Genomic DNA, 24,009 nt, shown 5'->3' on the forward strand with positions numbered 1-24,009 from the left:
GTGAGTTATCAGATATTGTATTCTCTAATTGGGATTAGTAACTGTTTGGAGCAAAATATTCATCTTGATTAGTTAACGGCACTCACGATATCACGAAACACTCAGTGGTGATATTCGGCGGGTTCGCACAGGTTCGGCCGAACCCGTTGTTAAAATTTTCAGTTTCCCGAACCTTGTTAAACACACGGAACATTTCTCAGTGGGTTTGTTTTTTTTTAAAAAAAAAAAAATATTAAAATATGCGTATTATACTCTGTAATACTACTAAACTAGAGCCTTATACCCCCGTTCGTACCGAGCATTTCAATCTAGATTGTGAGCAAGGTCAGGGAGTATGTCTTGGTGCGATCTCTCTCGACCGTTTCAGTCGAGGTTTAATCGCGATCGATTCAAGAGAGTTCTTGATCCAGTCATAAGAGAGATCCCAGAATGCCACGCGCGCGAGATAATACAAGATGGCTGTAGAAAACGTGTCGGGCTACGGACAGCGAAAGAAAAAGTATAATGTATTTCAAGAGATGATGACACGTGTGTATTTCCATAAGCGCCATTTCGCGGTAAAGATTACCCCTGCCTAAAAAAAAGAAAAGGTCGACAGCCCTAAAATATTATCGTTACCTGCCCTTCACCCATGGCTCGTTACGTTCCAAGTACGCCACTGATTGTTAGATATACGGTTGCAAGAAAAGGTATTGTATTTATTTCTATTCAAAACTTCCATTTTATTTGTCGGTGATTGTCAGGGAAAAATTTTCTGCTAGCGAACCCCTTGTTAAATATTTCGAATATCACCACTGGAAACACTGCAGAATACTTCATTTCAGCGAGTTTATCGGAAAACGTGCCGTATCGTTTTAATAGATAATCTACCGTACTTTCTGTTTACTAAAAGAAACTTGCATCGAAATCAAAAGATAAACACAAATTCGATCGTTAAAAACAAATTTTTAAATATATATTTAAATCAAAATTATTTGTTTGTTTAATTAAGATATTCGTTCCTTTGCAGACGAATTAATTGTGTATTCAATTTAAAATCGTTAGACATATTTTTTAATTCTATTATAAATAAAATTAATTCAAAATATCGCATTACTTCGAATTTAAGATGCATTCCGGCTTTTAAGAGGAAATTATTTGATCAAAATTACATTTACTTCTAATTATAAAAGAATTTATTAAGCAGTAAAGGCGAATTTAAAATAAAGCATAATTAACAGAAAATATAACCAAGATATACACTATAGATTTTCATTACGGACTTCAGAAGTGATAGGAAACATTCGTATATAAGACAGACCCCAACTTTAAATTAGGAATCGCACAGTAAATAAACCTGGCCTAAAATACAGCATACGGGCCTAATTTTAATAATTAAGAAACATCACACCGTTGGAAACGTATATTTAACTGTAATAAGTTACGAATTTACAAGTAATCTCTTCTTTTCAACCGGTAATTTAGATATCAATTGCGATATTTATCGCTATAAAAAAAAACGACTAAAAATTATTCATTTTGATAAATTCTCGGATCCAAATCCTCTAAAATTTATGACTAATTTAAATTTAACTTGCTAAATTTTCGTATCAACGGAAGAAAAGTGCTTCTTCTATTATTTTAAATTGGCTATAGATGTAAAAGATAAGTACACAATATTTTTAAAAAAGAAGTTCCGATTTGAAAATATAAATATTTTTTATCGTAACGAATATTTTATCTTTTACAGACGTTTCTTTCACGCTACAAACGGCACATTAAAATGGGTTATAAAATTCTGACAGACAACAGGAAGCAAGCATAAAGAAAAAAAAAAAAAGAATCACAGGAAGCAATAATAAGAAAGAAATAAAATTTTATAACTTTACAGAAAACTGTATTAGCACACAATAAAAAAAAAATGACGTTAAAATATAAAAATAAAGTTTATGGACTTTACAGTTTCCAAGATGATAATCTTAATTTAAATGTAAATTTATTATCGAAAATTACAGATAATAAGCCGTTTAATTCCACTTTGCATTATCATTTTACAACAATACAAAAATAATTAACAGCATTACATTTGAAAAAAAAAATAAAAAAAAAAATGGTTTTAAGGGGAAGAAAACTTGATAATTTATGGCCCAGTAGGTCTCGAACTACATCTATCTTTTAATACACTAACAATTTCACAGAAAGAGGTTGGGAAACAGTTTAAAAACCTTATTTTTTTGTACGAAATTAATTTTTTTTAAAATTAAATCGTTTTTACAAATGATTAATTAGTAAATTAATCATTTGTAAAAGTAGTAGAACGCAATTAGAAATCCCTATACTAACTTCACTTTAAATAAATAGGTATATAATATAAAATTATTTAAATTTATATTTTAAAAAAAGCACTACTATAGCGTTAATAATGGATTATTATGAAATAAAATAATTTTAACAGCATTTAAACTAAAAAAAATACTCAGAAATAAAGTAATAAAAAACACGCACGGCACGAATATTTCGATTATAGTTCGATCGAAGTCTCTCCTACCAAGAATTATCATGTTTCAGTAGCAGACAGACATTCGATAAATAAAACATTTACAGGTTAAATGACTGGTTTGAGCAACAGAAGATAACCCACTATCGTAGGACATTTGACCTACATGTAATATTTAAACCCGCATTGGGCATTTATTATAAACGTTAGTTCCCGATAGATAATGATAACACCGTGTCATTTTATTCGAGAATTTTCAAAGTGTTAACGGTAATCTATGATTCTAAAAATAACGTTTTACACGATAAAATTTCGAGCCTTAAATTAAGGCATTTAACGGATTTTTTTTTTTGTTTCGTTTCAATCGATACGATTTAAATTCGTGTAATTTTGCAAATATGAAATACGCCATTTTTATTCTTTGATTTTCGTGTAAAACAAAAATTATATTTGATGTAATTTGATGTTTTTGAAAGAATATATCGTATTTATTTTAGAATATACAACTGGTATACATTCAAACCTCCATATACCGTCCTCCTGCAACGGTGTACGGGAAATTAATACTCGTAAATGGATCTTGTCCATACATATTAAATAGGGACTGTTCGGTATCTGTCGACTGCTAAACGTACAAATTTGCATTGCAAAAGACGGTGACTTTCAAACCACCAAATTCAAACTTGTATGTAGACATCGCCACTGCATATATCGCTAATTCTTTACTATTTGATTTAGCGCTACCACCTTTAACGCCAAAGTCAGAGGCGAAAAATTTCAGTGGTAAATCGAGGTTTAAATTCATTTTATTACAATAATTTTCTTAGTGTTCGGGTATTACGAAAACAATTGAGTGAAATGACCTTATTAATTTAAAAAAATTAAAATAAAAACATTTATCCGAGAAGATTTTTCTATAAAATAAGGTTTTTGTTGCCATCACTCCTAATCAAAGAATTGGATTACGATTACATACAGTCGTTCCAAGCATTCTTAAAAAATGTATCTTGATAACTGATTTTTGGCCATCCCTTATAAACTAATTTTTAACGAGATTTAACATTAAATATAATTATTAAAATATAAAATCTCAGAAAATGCGTGCGGGTATTACCTTCTGTCATGCATTTTAACTTTAATAACAACATACAGGAGAAAGGTTACTTAAAAGTGCACGTAATTTGATTCTTAGCACCAAATATTCCAGCTGATCCTTCTGTAAGAGAACTTATATACCAGTGGACTCTGATATAGTGAACTCTTGATTCTTCGACCATTCCTTTGAAAGTTCACTAAATCGAGAGTCCACTGCACATAAATAAAATCCAATCTGTTAGAGAAAATGCGAAACTATGCTTTAAACAGTGAAGGTAAAACATTAAATAATAATAAAAATATATGTTAAAGAGCCATTACGTTCTTGCATAAAGAGCGAAATGTTCTTTAAATCACCTACTTTTTTATTCAAATATTTTCTAAACAACAACTCAAAATAAAAGTTAATTGATACGTGATGAAAAACTAAGGAATTAAGTGATTTTCATGGAGCTTAGAGACGTTAGAGAATATTTTAAACATTAATCTGAGCTTGTATATTAAAAATTCCGCGGCAACAGTATATCTTTCATGAATATTACTATTGTTTTTTTGAATAGCTGAAGTGTGTGTTAACAGGAATGTAGTCTGCTACAATGAAGTTATTCTTTAAAAATAACTGGATACTTATACGGAATTTTAATTCTTACGTTTCGAATTATATATTCTATAGCTTACTCACATTGTTTAATTCCTATCATCTGAAATGTTCGGAGCAAAACAAAGATACTCGTGATTGAATTCATCGCATCAAAATCAATATAGAAACCTTTAAATTTAATTAAGGAAAAAATAACCCAAAACGCAGCTTAATTATCATCGAAATTAATGTTTAAATTCTAAATTAAACGAAACCTTTATTTTAACTAATAAATAAGATGAGGAAAATCACAATTAAAGGGCATTTCTAACGAACAAAATACCTACACAGACTGAGAATTACTAAAATATTTCGTAATCGATACGATGCAAATTATAATTCGACGTTCAAAATTGCTTTAAAACTTTTTTGAAGACAAAAAAATAAAAAAAAATTATTCTTTTATAAAAGAAGGATTTTAAGTTCGTGATTATTAAATTACATTTTTATTTTGAATAATTATCCATAAAATAATTTTTAAATATTATGTTACATAGCTATTTATTATCATTATTTAAAAATCGATAGTAATTTACGGAGAAAAAATTACATATGGAAATTTCGAGTAAAGTTATTCAATTACAGCAACAAAGAATGATCCACAAAATTAGCGATTAAGTAAATTATCTTATTATTTTCTTTTCTTGAATTTAAATGGGGAGATCCTAGACAAGGGTGAACTCGCAAGGTTCTCTTATATCAGTTTATATAATGTAAACCTCCTACGAAACGATTTTAATATAGCACAATGTCTAGTAGTGAACTAAGCATATACAGTACTGTACATAAAGCTCTTAAGAGCTCAAAGAGAAAAGACAGAAAAGGCAAAATTCGCAAGATACCTAAGTTTTAAGATCAAAGTATCAATATAACATTGAATTACTTTTAAAATATGATACAACTAATAAAATTTTCAGGTTTTGTGGTTAAAAATACCTTGCAACGAGATGCGTAACTTCCCAGAAAAAAAAGTTGAAATTGTGTGTGGCGATATCTGTCGTGAGATTTTATTTAACAACTTTTTGTATTATTAACTATTATAAAATGGTAATAAGTCTAAACTCGAGAGTAGAGACAAGTTTTATACTAAAAAACAATTTGTAAATGCTAACAACTAGTAAAAATCTTCATTAAATCCGAACCCAATGGAGAAATGACACGTGACCATTCGACCTTTAACCACCAAAAATTAACAGCATCAAATGCTCCTAACACACAAACCTCCCTGAAAAATTTCAGAAATTTTCGAAAAAAGGCACAGGAGTTATTAAGCTTTAAAGTGGGTGAACAAAATCGTGCTCCCCACACACACGTACTGTACGCGCAAACATAAAGACCCATACATACAGAAAAATCCCCAACTTTTTTGTATTTCTCGACGTTTCAAAGTCTCCCTAGTCCAAAAAAAAAATGTAAAATCTGGGGGGGTTCATTTTTTTGACCGATTTCCATACTTTTTCTCCGTTATATATAACAGCGGAAGTAAAAAAATTAATCAAAACTACACACGTTTGCATTCACAAAAAAAACCCACAATTTTTAATATTTAACGAATGCAGACATATCGCTGGAAATTTAATATCATGAAATTACGCGTAACAAATAAGAACTGCAACGTTCACCCAAATGACTGTTGGGACTAGACAGGGAGGAGTTACATAAAAAGGAATTACGGATGACGTCACAATTACTACATGTCCATCATTCGAACGTATCACGTAGGGATCACGGAGGTCACGGTCCTACCCGACTTTTGTTTGAACAATTACGTTTTAAATGTGGGCGTTTTTCTATTTGAAGGAGATCTGGTACGTTCCACATTAACAATGCTGTCATTATTAAATTTAGAAAGGTTTTTTTTACTTCACGGAATTTACAGAGGAGAGAGAGGGAAAGGGAAAAATTATTCTTTTCAATTCTCTCTCTCTCTCTGTTTTTTAACTAATTCTTGAAAAAGTTATAGAATCTCACTTAAAAACGAAAAGAAAGAAAGAAAATTTCTTTCCCAAAGCATAAAATCATCATATTAAAAAAATTAAGACTTTTCTTTCAAAAATTCTGATTTTGTTATAAAGAATAAAGAATATTCTATTGTAAGAAGAGGAGGAGGAGGAGGAGAGAAGATCGTAAATATTTAAATTAATTCCAATTCGAATATTTATACAAAGAAACGGAGATGAAAATCGGAAAATGGAAAAGATGAAAACGGAAATGAAAGTAAGTAAATAAAATCGTTAATCTTAATATACATACATAGTAAAACTTCGATTTAATGCCACCATTTGTTCTCTGAAATTGGCACTAAATCGAGTGTGATGCAAAACAAAACTTCCTCAAACAATACGAATTATAACTTATCTAGTAACGAAATCTACACACACATTTTGAGTTCTTCTTGGTAAATCACTACACATCCAGATTTGATTGTACGTGTAAAAAATTAATTATTAATCTAAAAAAAAGTAACGTAGTACATACTGAAAATCAATACTTTTGTAATCTGAGAGTTAATTTTCGTCTCCCTCCAATTATTATTCATTTATTTAATTTCATTAATTAATACAGGTAATGTCCAGAGTACCAAGAACCACCGCCCACCGATAACAGACCCTTCTTAAATATAATTTTTCGGTAAGGATACAATTTAAGGAGTTCTAACTACTGGAATAAAGTATTGAACAAGAAAAAATGTTAGTCTTTGTAACTGGTTAACTGACCTTTATTATATTACATAATATTTATTATTATTTTGTATGTAGGCTACACTATACTAAAAATAGATCCATTTCCATCATTTATAAGTGATGTGTCAAATACGTTCGCGGGCCGGATTTGGCCCAGGGTCACACTGCAACAGAACATAAGATGTGTACATTATTAAAGTGAAGATTCTCCAAGAAAACAGTGAAATTTATAAACTGCAATATCAATCGAAGTTAAAAAAAAAGGAAGTTTTCTTACGAAATAAGATAAATAGTCAAACTTCGATATAGCGCCAGTGAATACACCCAATAAATATTGGATCAATCAATTACTAAATGCAAGATTTTGCATTGTAAACGACATTCGGCACGTTATCCGGATAAAGCGACTTTAATACAACCGAATAGTCCGTTTCAAATGAAACGGGCTACGTCATTGGTTTGCTTATCTAGCTGTGTTAAAGCCGCTTCACTGTCATCACCAGATCATGTGACTACCAAACTCGTTTATACTGTGCACACATCATTACTATATAAATATAATTCGTATTATTTGATACACTTCGCTGTAGCGACGATTTCTGAGGCGAACAAAAGGATTGGTCTATACTGAAGTTTTATTGTACAGTATATTCTATTTTTTTTTTTTACTCTAGTTTTTTTTTAATCACGCATGGGATTATCACGGAGATCACGATCCTATCCAAAATTTTAAAAAAATTCTGCTAAAATTATCATATAAATAGGATCCAGTCTGCTAGATATACCTATATATATAACATCCTTACTCAGTTCTTAAGAGTTATTCACAGAATCGTGACCATTTGCAAAAATTGATTCGGCAATAAATTAGGAGCAGAAAGGAAAATGTAACAATTCCCTTGACAGGAAAAAAAAATGAAATTAATCAAGAATTTAGTAACTGTTTTAACGTTATATAAAACAAAAAGTAATTAAAATTTATATATAATTTAACTATTTTAATACAGAAAATTTTCATTAATTTCTTCTTCCATTCGGTGATATAAAAAAAAAATAACGTTGTACAAGGGTTTAATCAACATTTCCTTTATTTTAAGCCTTACACAGAGGACTCTCGACATAGTAAACTGTCAAACTGACTAGACTTTACAACGTGGACCCTAGGGATTTCGATAGTATTGCCAGCGTGGATTAACCTTGATATGAATCTTTATTAAACAAAGGCTAGTTAAAGGTTTTCGAATGACTTACGAGCTAATTCACTATATACATACATAAATTGCAAGGACCAACATAATAACTTACTATAACGGGTGGTCCTTATTTTTGAAACTGAAAGAATTTCTATAATTATTTTTAAGACATTTTAATATAATGAAATAATTTCGATACTTACGAGACAAAATTCAATTATTATTATTATTATTAATAATTTTTATGAAACCTAATAATTAGTACAAAATTAAACTCGAATTTTAGAATATTGAATAATTTATCTAAATTCGTCGCAATTTTTCGTGAATATTTCATAATTTTCAAAAAATTCGTGAGGAATAACTAGTCACGAATCTAAATTACGACTTAAATAAATTTTACATTAAGAACGAAATTCGCATTAACAGATACGATTTAATGGGTGCACATGAAGAATTACTACTCAACGTAACACGCTGTTCAAATATTCTACTTATATAACTTTATGTATGTGAAATGTCATCGGATATTGTCTATTAATATCAGCATAATTGGCAAGATGTCACATCCACTAAAACTAAATTGCATCATTTAACTGAAATTTATAATTCGGTTTCATAATTGTATTAATTACACTTTTAAAAATCTAATTCGTTGCTCTCTATTTTTCATGGTTTCTACCCGTAATAAAGATTTTATATGATATAATACTGTAATTTATCTTTACTGAGTGTTTTTTCTTTTCATATTTTTTCATAAAATCCTAAAGATTATAAATTACTGTGTATCTTTCCTCTTTCTTAAAGTTTATATCGGACTCTCTGCAACTAAGAAAATTGCAAGCAGCAGCTTCACATGCTCTTAACATATGTTAATTATTATTACTTTTAAAAAAAAACCCAAAACATCACGCCTCTGAATAACGTTCGTAAATGAAAATACAGTAATTATTGCTGCAACTCTCAAATACATTATATCTTCGCTGCAAGTATCTCTATTTCTAGTCTTCGCAATTTTACAACGCTTCATTCTTATGATATAGAGCAGAGGATGGCCTAACACTGTAAAGACTAAATCCTGCTGTCTTATTCAAACAGGTAATTATATTTTTTACGTTGTTCTAAACTCGCTTTACGATTGACAATCGTAAGTGCAGCTGGAAATCGAAACACTTTTGGGTCTCCATCAATTAAATATTCAATTCCGTTCGGGCCAAAATTCGAGAACTTGGTCGTTGTTAATAAGATCTCATTATCATCATCGGAAAATTCAATTTCGGATAGCTTTCCCATTAATGAATTATTATATAATAAATCGAACTGGTCTGTTAATGGAGTATAATACAACACCTGGTTCACGCATCATCCTTTCACAGTAACGGCACTCGAAAACTTTACCACCACCGATATGAATGAGTTAGTTGACTTGACAGATATTTCCTCTTTCGCCCGTAACAATAGTTCTTTTATGTGAAGGTGTTTACTCACCCGAAAACTTAACAAAGCGTGAAAATTTGCGAAGAGAACAAATATTATACGAGTAAATCTGAATCCTTTGTCGTATAGTTTAACTGCCGAGGTTAAAGAGTAAAAGATATTATCATTAATATACGATTTTTCTTCCGAGAACAGTGAATTATCCTTCGTTAACGTTCGATTGTTTAAGAAGTACTGTATTTTATAATGCTATCCATACAGGCTTTAGGTCACGATGATAACATTTCTGGCATCTGAAGATCTAACGACCAATTTGACTTCTCCATCAGAATATTTAGGTCAATTGAATTTACGGATGAATATTCACCCATTATCAGTTTTTCTTATTAATTATTAATTAATAATCTCCTTTTTCAAGTGACATGTGATATTAGAAAAAGTAAATATTAATTAAGCCAGGATTTTCTTCGTTAATTTTGCTAATAAAATTTATATAAATTATAATTTAATTAAACTTAATTGATTACCATAAAGAAAGTCTTTTTATTTGTAAAAAAATTTTAAACTTTTTCATACTAAAATGATCAATAAATTATATACAAACTCTTTTCTCCTATACGTATTCACATAAATTCTGATTTTATTATGTCGATTTGCAATTTACTTGATAATTATATATATATTAAATATAAATAAACTTCTGAAAAATCAAACCGCCAATTAAAATAAGTTATTAAATGAAAGCAATTCATGGACTAAATAACTAGAAAGCTGTTGTAATCTTCTATGAAAGAGTTAAGAATCTTCTCGTCTTCATACTACTTTCATGTTAAAGAAAAGATTCTTAATGATAAATGTATCGTTATTGTAAACATTTTTTAAAAAATAAAATGAATTTATTAAATGTTACGAATGTCGTTTAGTTTTTTTCCTCTCCCTCCTTTTCTAGCACAACTCCCGAAACATTTAAGAAATCCTTGAGGGAAAAAATAATGTCGCACTTGATGGCAATAAACCATTACATTGATCGAGTATAAACGATTCAAACGAGAATAATGGAACTTCATAGGAAATCTCTTTACCAACGTTTCTCAACAGATGGGGGGAAAAATAAAATAAAACGATACGACATAAATCATAATATCAGTTTAGAACTGCCGACGGTTAGGACTGTCGACCCGCTAATCTCACTTAGATTTATAGGTTATTGCATATAATTTTTCACCGTTTTTTACCTTACGTTACTGCCAGTTTATGTTCGTTATTATAGGGAAAAAACCATATATATATATATATTTTTTTTAACATCTATTAATATCAATATTTTTACCTTTATACATTTATTTTAAATAAACCCCCCCAAAAAAATCATTAACATCAATTTTCGACTTGAACTTTCTATTTAGAATCTCTTATAATAATTATTTCTCGCCAGATTTTTAAATATATTTATAACAAATACTGATCTAATGCAGCTTTTTGTTACATTCGTAGTTCTTCTATTTTTCGCGCGTTAATTATATAAAATTATTAAATATGTAAACAAGAATTTTTATTTAATATCCTCTAGCATAGCACGTTATTTAAGTATAACGCTTGAAAAAAATATTAACATATATTAATGACCTGAAAAGCGTTTGAAACTAGTTAAATAATGATCAGTTAGATCGAAAGAATGCGAAACGGAAGTTTGGATGATGGCACACGTACAGTACTTACTGTTCCATGAAAACTGGAATTCTCTGCTTGACTTAAAAGCTAGTTATTTTATATGATCAAAACAATTGAACTAGGCATTATATATATAAAATACTCGTAACTAGACGACAGAAACGAAACTTGGAGTCTTTGCAATTCATTCTTTTCACACCACAGGAACACAAAATCGTACAATTAGATCAGAGTAGCTAGAAGATAAACACAAAAGTAATATGCATTTATCATCTTATATGTAGTAATTGAAAGACAGATACGAACTGCATTTGTTTGTCTTCTGGTTACTGTGATCTTGTGTGTGAAAAGGATGAATTGTGAATATACTCCAAAGTTTATGTTTCTCTTCTAGTTTACTGCGATCTAATTGTGCGATGTATTTGGATTTGTCTTCTGTTTTATATTACTTTACAGTGACTAGAAGAGAAAACAAACCGTGTTTGTGTTTGTCTCCTAGTTACGAATATTTTTTTTAAATAAAATGTACTGCTTTTCGTGTTTAAGGCGGTTTTTTATTGAAGTATAAACGTCATTCAATATGCATGTTCAGGTTTAACTTCTACTGAAAAAAAGTAATGATATGCATAAATTTTCAATAGGTATTTTTAAGGACGAACATTAAAACTTCTCACGTATTAAATAAAATCCTTTATTTCTTAGCAAATAAAGAGTATATATTACTTCTAAAATATTCTTTAGCTGACCTTGTATAAATACCATACGAAATTTGATTTTTTTAAAAAGGTTCCCCAACAAATTACGAACTTCATTACATGCTAATTTTTTTTCAAAACTTAAAATCAATGTAATAAATCAAAAGCTTATCTCACCCTTTAATATTTATATCTGAATCCGGTCCAATTAGTACGGTAGAAATGAGAGAAACTGCGTTATCAAATAATCTTAATGTGGTGCCTCCCAGGGGGTCGAGACCCACTAGCTGAGAAATACTGGTGTACATGCCTAATTGATCTTTCCATTTATTACGTCCCTAAGCGACTGCTAATCGATCTTTAACAATTTAAAAGATATAATCTACATTAAAATTTTACTTGCAATTACAACTTTTAGATATGGGTCACTCGTAGCATTGTTTCTTGAAAATATCACTTAAGTCATTCAGTTTAGTTAGAAATTTATTCAATTAATATTCACATGATAAAATATAATATAAATATATATTTTTTTAAATAAAATCGATGAATATTTCGGGATGCAACGTTTCAGTCACCAAAGAAGACAAGTTATTAAAAAGTTTAACCATTTTAATTATTTAAAGTATGACTTCTATAGATTCTTTTAACATGAATCATTAAACACGGCCATTAATTTATATGAAGGATGTACTGTACAAATCAACATGATTCAAAGCTTACTTAATTGCTCTCTGCGCAAAAAATCCGTTCTAATATTTCCAAAATATCTTTAGAAAACTGCAAAAACGATTTATAAATGTAACTCGTGTGTTTAAAAATAGTTCAAGAATCATTGATCGCACTCGTTCATATAAAAAATAACCAGAGAAAAAAAAACATGTCTAACATTTCTAAGTGATGAAGGTGTAACGAAACATCAAATCCATCCAAATATATCCATATGTAAAAAACTAAACATTAACACAATTCAAAACCGAACTTCGAAGCTACTGATTACGTTAATTAGCGATAAAATTCGTAACTCGAAGCGTATATTTTTGGTTGGTTAGTATTGAAAATTTTGGTACAAGTGTAGACGGATATACAAGCAAGCCCAACAAGCTGCAGCCTCAGGACCTCGTTGTTAAATTTATTATTATTTGTGAAGGAAAAGGGCCTCCTACACTTTACACCTTATGTTCACAACAAGTTTTAAGATACAGATTTGGGTAAAAGGTTCCTTATAGTTCAAATAATACACCAAGTTAGTTATAGATACGGATGAGTTGTAATAGTATATGAGTAAACCTCGATACAGCGTCATCTTTATAAGGCGCTGATGCATAATAGTGAATGGATCTTTTCCATAAAGAGTCCTTCAATGAGATTTTCAAACTCTCATTAATATATACAATTATTATAAATACGATTATTAAAACCAATGGGATCGGTGGTAATATTAACACACTAAAAATAAATTTTTAGTTAAAAAACAAGTAAAAATTATACTCTTTCCATTCCGACTTCGAGGATTCTATGAGCCAAAACAAGACAAACAAGTGGCAAGGAACAATCATTACTTTATTAATTTATCCATATGCAAAATTGTAAGATTGTTACATAAGAAATATTGTAGATACATTTTTGTATCCCGAACATGTAAATTCACTTAATTGAATGCTGGAGTGGTTGTTGATGCATGCTGGGAACGTTGTTGGGTATAAAACGTAATCAACGAATAACATCCTGATGTATCCACTGAGGAGGCCTAGATGGCGAAATGCATATGGATAAATTAATAAAGTAATGATTGTTCCTTGCCACTTGTTTGTCTTGTTTTGGCTCATAGAATCCTCGAAGTCGGAAATGGAAAGAGTATAATTTTTACTTGTTTTTTAACTAAAAATTTTTTATTTTTAGTGTGTTAATATACAATTATTGTTGTTTGAGATACTTTGGTTTAACACCAAATTCAATTTAGTGTCAATTTCAGATTCGAGCAAGCAACGGCGATAAATCAAAGACAGATAGTCAAGGGACGTATTCTCTTAACACGATTTTTTCCAAAAAAGGCACAATATATATAAAAATATTCCTAAAAATTTATTATTATACAAAAATATTTATATAAAAACTTATGGGTAGAATATCTAATTTTTAGGAAATAGTATTTTTTAAACGGTATATTTAAACAGAGCTTCAATAAACTACTACAGATTGCGAGACAACTGCATCAAAATTATAAGCTAATAAAGAGATATCTAACATATAAATAAATAAACCATAAAATTCTTCTATGTCATAACCGTAATTTCAGACAATTAAAAGAATATATACCAATAAAGGCATTGAAAAATACATAGATCTTACACTAATTTCATTCAAAATTCTACTGAATCCTAACTTTAATCGAACAAAAAACTGATGATAGATAATTATGTAGTGAATAAGACTGAAAGTTTATTGATGGTGGAGGGAAAATATGTGGAAAAAAAAGAAGAGATGGAAAGAGAACGATGTGGCTTGATGATACGAATCAAAAAGTTATCAGAACCTGAAAATGCAGAAATGGAATGTACTGAGACCTTTAGAATATCTCTCAAAGAAGCAGCTTATACTTGGATAATTACTAGAAGAATACCTTCTAGTAAATCTCAATGCTTCAATTTTATTCAGAATCAATGCCCACGTAACCGTAAAGAAATTTCATTCGGAAACTTTTTGTTTTGTTGGATTATATCATTTTAATCGATGTTATCCAGTAGTGCGATATAGCAAAAATAACAGATAGATAATCAGCGATGTGTGAATAGAGTGATTTAGAATAAGATAACAAATAAAGCCATTAATCATTTTATTTCACGATCGGTATCTTAATGAATGCAGTAGACACATTTTTTTTTTTCGATAGATGATAGAGACTTATACTGAAAGTTTACTAAAGTCTAAGAGTAAATGTTGTATTAAAATTTGGATGTTCTAATTTCGATAGTATTTAAATTACGATGAATTTATTTAACGCTTCTCTCTAATGTTTAAGTTAATATAACCAATTGGATTCTATTTAGCGTGGTGAAACGACTATTTTGCTTATACTTTAACGCAGCTTAATGAAAATCCGTAAAAACTGTCGATAAAAACTGATTTTATGAAAAGAAAAATCAAGAATAAAATTGACAGATTACCTTATACAATTTATTAAAATGTTCTACAGAAAGAATTTAGAAGTTTAAAATTATACCATAACGTTTTATAATTGGCAACGTTAAAGCAATGTAATCTAGAGAGCTTTTTATACCTCAACATAAGCGAAGAAGAAAATTTATAATGAAATCTTTCAATTTTCAAATGACGTTAACTTAAAATAATTTTAATTAATTTTTATCAAAATTTCAGTACTAAACTACTATAACTGTTGAAAAAGTTTATAATAAAGTTTAAAATTCTTAAACATAAAAGTAAATTTAAAATCATTTCTTATAAGTTCATGTATTATTGAATACAGTAAATGAATCTAATCTTTGCCGAGAAAGTGTTCAGTCGATGAAAAACGAAGCAGAACAAGGTCAAATTGAAGACAGGTTAATGGACTTTCTCTGTACTTTTTTTAATCTTTTCACCAGAAAAACTTTTAAAATATTTTACATTAACTTCTTCCTGATGAAATTTGAGAAGAAAACAAAATATGCCTTTTGTTTATCGTAAATAAAATCGCCTTCAAAACTTTAAGTGTAGCTTTTCAACCTTTCAAGGTTTTGATTATAATTATATGTGACCAGAAGAAGTTCAAAAACTTAATATAAATACAAAAAAATAAAAATAAAATAAAATAAACAAAGCAATGCAAACGGAAGAAAATTCACTGGTCATCAATTCCAAAAACATCCCAACATTAATTCACTATACTTCTAAAATAAAAATTTGTTATATACGCTTAGGTTTCTTTTTATTTAAGAATAAAATAGCAAAGAAACTATTTACAAGCTCAGTTAATATATGTTCTAACTTTCTTTAAAAGAAATAATTGTCGTGAGAAAGGAATTTTCTTGAGTTCCAAGACACTAGAATCTTCAGTGACGATTATTTTCGACAGTATCAATAAAACGTTTTGTTTCTTTTTTGTAATGAAAAAGAATTTATAGTATAAACTCGATTACAACTTAAAAAAAAGTATAGTGCTGTACGTATGTACCACAGAGGTTAATATACAGAGACTAAACGCAATGTAACAAGAAACCACCAAGTTATCTGTCGATTGTAGCGCCGCGAAACTAGGTATTATAATTTATGTAACATTACGTTCGATTTTGAGTAAATTAATTTACTTTCAAATACAATAATTGTATTATAGTATTTATTATTAGTGAAACATTAAATTCTTGATTTTGTAAACAAAATATAAAAACAAACATGTTTCTGTATTATGCGAAATTTCGTTTACGTGAAAAGTCTTATCAAGTTTCCATTTCGAAAATATTTTAAATTTATAATATTTGAAAGAATAATCTATGAAATACTTATAAAAATTGCCTCAAATTTTATATCAAGTTCAAAAGCAGTGTAGTCACGACATCCATATTGCATTTATTATCGCACAACCTCCTAGCTTATATATACATTGCATAATACAGTACTACATTTTATTTGCAAAACTGAATTATGAAATGAAAAAGTATAAAATTACAAATGAACATTGTCAGTCTGCATATCTGGATGTAATTTCAACGATTTTTCTATCACACACGTTTTGAATATTTAAATTTTTTATACATTAATATAAAATACATTATTTTCACAAGAGAAACGACTTAAAAGTCATTAACTTATTAGATCTAACTTACATATATGCATGCATGTACAGTACAGTACAGTACAGTACATAACCGTGAATTTCAAGATCCTGTGGTTTGCAGAAGGCAAACGAAGGAATTTTATTCATCCACCTAATAGCTTTTCTCTGTATCACTGACTCTATCTAAAGACAGACTGCCTTTGCCTCCCCTACATCCAACTGCTTTTAATTAGATCTACTTCTTTTATAAGGAAAATATTGCAATTCTAATCTCAAGATTAGAGCCACCGGTGATAATGGTTTACGAATAGCATTCACGCAACAAATGTTTTAAGACGATCACAATATATTAATTTAGTTATTATCGACAATATAAATGAAGAATAAAGCAGTTAGGTTAAGCTGTCATCATGAAATAATTCTATAATCGCATCATATAATATGGTATAAGAGCTAGTTCGGACATCGGTCATCTTCCATCAAATTATTTTAACTCGGTAGACTGAATTGGGATCTTTAAAATAAAAATATTAAACGGGTTTTTTGTTTATATTTTTTTTTTAATAGTGTCTAAGCCTCAAAGAGTATAGTTTTAGTTTGTGCGAGGCTGGAAACAAGCCTCTTTTATATAACACAAATCCCATATTCTTAGCTAGTGCTGGACCCAGATGGAATATCGACAAGCATATATTTGCATTTGCGCGTGTCTGGGGTTCCTAAAGACGAGAGACAGATAAAAAAATTTCCGATTCTCGCGTCTTATGTTACCTATAATTAAAACCTCAAGAAAACATTTAAAAATTGATATCTAACACAGGAAATGGAATGTTACGTAACAACTTTTGCCGTAAGATCCCAATGGTCCTGTTTCTTTCTACAAATTTGAAGCGGATTAATTCCTATATTTGTATATAATAAGATAGCATTCCGCTTTACGTCGGCTACAGTTTATATAAAGTTAATAAAATTATTTGTGAAAATACCAAAATTACATGCATTTCAGTATAATTGAGTATAAGTCAATAATAAAAGCTACAGTAAAACTTTTATGAAGCTATATTAAAATTTAAGATAGCCTTAATTAGATAAGAGATCCCTTATAAAACACTGATGTTACATGCATTTTCACTTTTGTAAAGTTTGCAGACAACATTAAAATTAAAAGAATTTGAAATCGCTAATAATAATAATAATAATAAATAATAATCCAAATTTAATATATAAATAAATTAGATCTTCCTATCTACAAACATAAAGGAATGCTTTAAAAAGCCAGTGAATATACTAATAATTTAATATAAAAATACACATTACCGTTATAAAGTAATGGAATATATATAATAAAACTCCAAAAAATACTTGCTACTTTTTCACTCAAACAATTAAAATTTAAAAAAATAGTAAATTTGAAATGATTTTTAATTAAGCCTAATTAAAGGTCATTAGAACACAATTAAATTTCATCCGAGAAAAAAAAATTAGTTTTTTGACACAAAATTTATATAAATGAACTTAAAATTAATAAAAATATAACAGCTTATATCAAATTATTATGTATTTACTAAATCGATAAGTATTGTTCTTTTTAAACTATTTTTAAAGCCATTTTTGAAACTTTTAAGCTATTTAAACCAAAAAATACTCGCGGCAAATAATAGGATTTGAAAAAAAAGACAATTTTGTTCGTCAAAAAATGGACTAATTTTTTCCAAACCAGTCTTAATAAAGAAATTTGTAAATCTAGGAAACTATTTTCTTACTACAGTTTCCATATAATCCAGCCAATAAGAATGATGGCAAAGTTCTTGTTTGCATTCATATCAATTTGTAAATTACAATAAAGGTGGATACGGAAATGTGAGTGAGAAACGATTATAAAGAACTTAAACAACTAAATGTCCTTGTTCTCTTTTATGTATTTAATAAATAAAAGTATTCAACTCACAATGAAAAAAAAAAAAAAAAAAAAAATGCAAAACAGGAAGCGTTACATTATATTTAAGATTCAAAACTGTTTTAAATTTCAATTTAAAGGATCTATTGATATAAACTGAATTTATATTTATTTGAATATAGGCTTATTTGAACATTTTATAAACACAGGCTGGCTCAAAAGTCATTTATTTAACCGTGCTTTATGCTTCAAACACATTAGCGAATATGAATCGTTATCAGAGTTTAGAAGAATTTATTACCTATTTATTTATTTTACAAAATTCTATAAATCAATTTACCGTATTGTACACAAAAGTTATTGTTTTAATATATTGAATCAAGTTAAGTTTCACGGTACCGATATTTTAAATTGAATATTTACTAAAGAATTAATATTAAACTTACTTTAATGTTAGCCACTAAAATTAAATAAATAATTTTCTTAAAATTTGAATTAAATACTAATTTAAACCCGTTAAGTAAGGATCTCATTAAAACTGAATGCATTATATATTTTTAAGCTTATTTACTCGGCAAGTTATAGAAATTAAAATAAAATAGTCAGAAATTTAAGTAAGTTTACACATAATTTAACAGTAAATTAATTAAATATCTTAATTTCGAGTCAGTCATTAGCTCAAAGGATAAATAAAGATACAGTAACAGTTACATATAATTTAATTGAAACTGTTATTTTTATTAACTGTGTATTAATTCAATTGTAGTCATAGGACTTAATAAAATTTTTTAGAACTGAAGGTTATTTTTATGACAATAAACGAGAAAAACCTTAATTTTCCCCAGTCGTAAATTGGGGTAACCTCAGTTTATTGTCATAAACTGGGGATAAGATTACTTTTATAATTAATTATACTAAATAATTATTTTAGTATCCAGTTCAATTTGTATCTAAGAACATTAGATGAACATCCTAGGATGCTAGACGTTCATCAAATAAATGCTCTTGGACATTGTGAGGGGTGCAAGAAACGAAACGAGAGTCTCCTGATTAGTATCTAGTTCAGACGCCCAAAGTAATTATTTAGAATATCGGTATCCTGTCAGATTATATCGCTTCAAAATACCCAAAAGGTCCATAAATGCTTCAAAAGTGTATCGAGAAACGAGAATGAAATTAACGACTCTAAAATAATTATCGACAAGATCCTAACAGTGTGTTTCGCATTTTCTACATTAAAAAACCTATCAAATTTAAGAATTTTTACACTTTAAATTTGTTAGAAAAATTTATCCCAAAAAATATTTACATAAGAATAAAACTGTATGATTTGTTTTTTCTTAAACATTTTGTAAGAGAATAAAGTACTACAGTTATTTATAGCAACGTAGACACTCTGTTACTTAACTAATTAAATTAGTGAAGTAACAAAATGTAAATTATTATTATTATTATTATAATAACCTATATTTTTGAAGCATATTGGAAAAAACTTCTTTAATAAACGGAAAAATAAAACAATTATTTACTCAATTTACTTTAAATAAGAGCATAACAGACATACGAACTAACTTTAAAAATTCAATTATTGTAAGAAGTGATATTTGTTATTTATATTAAATTTAGAAGAAAAAAAAACAATTCGTCTTTCAGGACGGAAAAAAATTAATTAAAACTAAATAAATTAGTTAATTAATAAAGTTAAATTTTTTCGGTTAATGTATGTGTGACATATATTAACTGAAGAAAATTCCATCACCGTATTACGTAATAAAACTATAAATCTTCTACTTTTAATTACTTTCTTTAATAAATAAATATCTTCGTTTTTCAAAACACGCAAGCAGGAGAAATAAACTAACTTGTTCATATATTTTAAAAATAAATTGGGCTTTGTAGAGGGGAGAAAAACTCAAAAATAGTAAAGTGAAGTTCACACTACCTCTCGGTGAGTTCAGTTATCGAAAAGATGATACTAATATCACGAAAAACCATTATTTGTAGGCTACTTAAGAGGTGAGAGGATAAACTTCCGGCTGTTAACTTCAGACAAGATTTACATTTTAAATAATTCACCACTTTCATTGTTAAATGAGTTTAAGAACACGTTTTTCTCTGGATTTGGTGGAAATATGATTAAAAATATATATTCCACAATATTTGAATACGATACATTTCATTTTTACAACTGTTAAATGACTTTTGGGCTACACTGTACACATCTTTAAAAAACTAATCAAATATTTAAAATGGTGTATGTGATATTTAAAATCCCTTTACACATTTTAAATAAATATGCAAGGCATATTTGAGTGTTTTAAGCATATATTTTGAGAAAATACCCTCAAAACAACATTTCTTTCTTTTTCTATTAAAACTGAAAATGGTCATATGTTTTACTATAATTTATTTTAAAATATGACTCAATAAATTTGAAAAAGAAATGATAAATTCTAAGATTTAAATAATTCTTTTTTTATAAGTTAAGTAACTTTGGCTGAGAACCAATTTAAATTAACAAGGTTAAGTATTTTTAATTTTTTTTTTTCATAGAGACTAGTCCAAACATCGTAAAATTGTCTCTAACGTCCTATTATTAAATTATTAAACTCAAAAACTCACATCTGTTACTTTAAACGTCAAACATAAACTTGTTTTAAGGACTCTTAAATATAGACCGCGGCCATTTTTTTTATTTAAAAATGAAATTAAGTAATTTACTTTTTATTATAGAATTTCAAGAACATTAAAATATGTTCTTGAACGTTTAAATAATCTCACTTTAATAAACAGAACGGCATCGATAGGCATTTTAATTTAATAAGTACATTTACAGAAATTAATTTTTTTTGATTAATTAAACAATTCATTCTTTAAATATACAATGAGATAATTCAACGAAAATACTAGCTGTAAATGAGCATATTCTATTAGTTTCTTCGCATAATTTAAGCAAGAGAAAGACAGCAATTCTCGAAAATTTATTGTCAATAAAATAAATTATAGACGAGTATCACTTAAGAAACTAGTTATTACTTATAGGGCATTCCTGAAAAAATAAAATATAAAAAGTTGTACAGAGAAAATGAGAAGGATCGAAATTGGAAATTGTAACTCAACCTTTTATCTGCCAGACAATAAATCACTAGAATAAAAGGGCAACGGCGGAGGAGTCTAAACGATGCAACACCTGTCTGAAAAGTCCAACAGAGCTGAACAAAAGACCTTCAAAGAACCAATTACAGCTTGAAAAAGCTTCAAAACACGAGTTTCAAAACTAGAATTTATCCGAAAATCCTATTAGAAATCATACCAGCGGTTAAATGACGAATCGAAAAAAGTATATACAGTAAAATCCCTCAAAGTTGGGCACCTCCTAAATTGAACTTTCTTAATTGGAATCGCCGAACATTTATAATGTAACAAATATAGTGAAAAGTGATAAATTTTAACATTAAATGGCAGTTTAAGCTTTAAAGATCTTTAAAAAAAATGATGATTCATTTAGGCTTGGAAAAAGAGTAATGAAATGTTTTAAAATCTCATATTAAGTATATTTCTCATAAATATGTAATTGAAATTAACTACAATTTTTTTTTGTGATCTTCCTCTTCCCTTTTATGTCAGACACCTGTCTAGATTGGACTCATTGGAACCACTAGTGTCCAACATATAAATGTAATCTTTTCTATTTTAAAATACTTCGTATCAATTTACAACAAATATTTAAAAATTATTATGGATGCCAACGTTATAAGATTAATATAAGCTACCCACACGTCCAAAAATAAATGTGATGAAATGACTGCGATGACATCATAGATGTAATATTACGTGTTCGGTGTACAGATTATAAATATATGATAAGGGGAGAAAACGATTCGACTCGTCATTGTTTCAACAATAAAAATCCGTTAGAACATTGCCCTTTCTCACCGTTTCAAAGTATCATTTGGATCCTTATTGTTCCTAGTGAAAAATGGGACGAAATTTCGTAACTGACTAAATGTTTATATTACATGGCACAAAATTCACAGGAAGTGGAGTATAAATCGTTATTATTTATTAGTAAATGATTATATTAATAATTATAAATTGTATATAATCCAATACACGAACAAAAAAACAATTTCAGATATACCTGTATGTCCGAAATATACACTAATAAGTACAAAAAAATCGCTTTATTTAATTAATCTTGATGATTTCCATAGGCAGGCCTGTATATGCTAATATACTTTCAAAGCGTTCGATTTCTCTACTAAAAATTCTTACTTTATATATAATACATCAATTTAAATAAACACTGTATTCATAACCATCAATATGATATCTAATCTTTAAATGTTTGGATAAATCAAATAATACCAGAGTAAGTTGATACTTGAAACGTTTTCTTCACTTTAGTTTTGTATAAAGTGTCGAAAAACTCTTTTTTTTTTTTTTTTTTTTTTTAATCGAGTAAATAGAGAAGATATTATTCTGAAGTGTTTAAAATTCAAGAGAAATTCTATATCTGATAACATCTAGAAATCAAAAGAAGCTTTTGTTGGACGTTAAGCAGTCAACTAAATCCAATAATAGAACCATATTAACAGAAAACCACTTCAACGCAAACTTTTCATCTGTTTATAGATAGCATAAATATTTCTTTTAGATTCACGTGATTATATATATATATAATTACTTTTCTGGTTGTTATATATAACAGAAGGAAAGGAAAGTACAACGATCGGTCAAAAAACGACCCCCAAAAGAAAACTTTTTCCTGTATGTATGGATGTTTGAGTGAGAGCTACGATTTTCTTCACTCGTTTTGAAGCTTAATAACTCCTGTGCCTTTTGTCGAAAATTTCTGAAATTTTACAGGGAGGTTTGTATATTAGGGATATTGATGCTATTAAATTTTGGTGGTTAAAGGTCGAGTGGATGGAGAGATATAGGGGGATCATGCGTCATATCTCTCATTTGGGTCTGACTTAATGAAAATTTTAATCGTTAATTTTTTTAAATTAATTCGTCTTAAAAATACAATCTCGTAACAGATGGCGCCACACACAATTTTCACTCTTTTTCCGGGAAAGTTGCGCAACTCGTTGCTGAATTTTATATACAGTATATATACTCGTATATATAAACAGTCATTCACATGAGATACGCTGAAATAAAATGATAATTTCGATTTTTTACTTCGAAAATACGTTTTAAATCGAGCAAAATTTAGAAATATAAATAGAAATATTCATTCCCTTAATGACATTGGTTAGATCTGTGTAAGCGATAAAATATTTAAAACATATTAATTCGAGCGACTCCACCTTTAAGAACTTTAAATTAAATTATAGTCATTTTTTCAACGTAACAGAACTTTTAATAATTTAGAATATTTTTGCGCTCGTGACGCATTTACGTAACTTAATAACATTATCGTGTATTTATGGAGGTTTAAA

The 24,009-nt window shown here is 28.4% G+C and overlaps 1 protein-coding gene and 1 long non-coding RNA gene across 2 annotated transcripts in view; one reads left to right on the forward strand and one right to left on the reverse strand.

Moving 5' to 3' along the window:
* The window catches only part of LOC136987363 (N(G),N(G)-dimethylarginine dimethylaminohydrolase 1), a 54,019-nt gene that overhangs the window by 25,085 nt on the left and 4,925 nt on the right, over window positions 1-24,009 (reverse strand). The gene's annotated exons all lie outside the window — the stretch shown is intronic.
* Window positions 387-1,943, forward strand: LOC136987365 (uncharacterized). The gene is made up of 2 exons (XR_010882608.1): window positions 387-689; window positions 1,730-1,943. It is a non-coding gene; the product is annotated as an uncharacterized lncRNA (long non-coding RNA).

The sequence above is a fragment of the Centruroides vittatus genome, unplaced genomic scaffold (genome assembly GCF_030686945.1).
Source record: "Centruroides vittatus isolate TY-2023 unplaced genomic scaffold, ASM3068694v2 scaffold_1519, whole genome shotgun sequence".
Lineage (NCBI taxonomy): Eukaryota > Metazoa > Arthropoda > Arachnida > Scorpiones > Buthidae > Centruroides > Centruroides vittatus.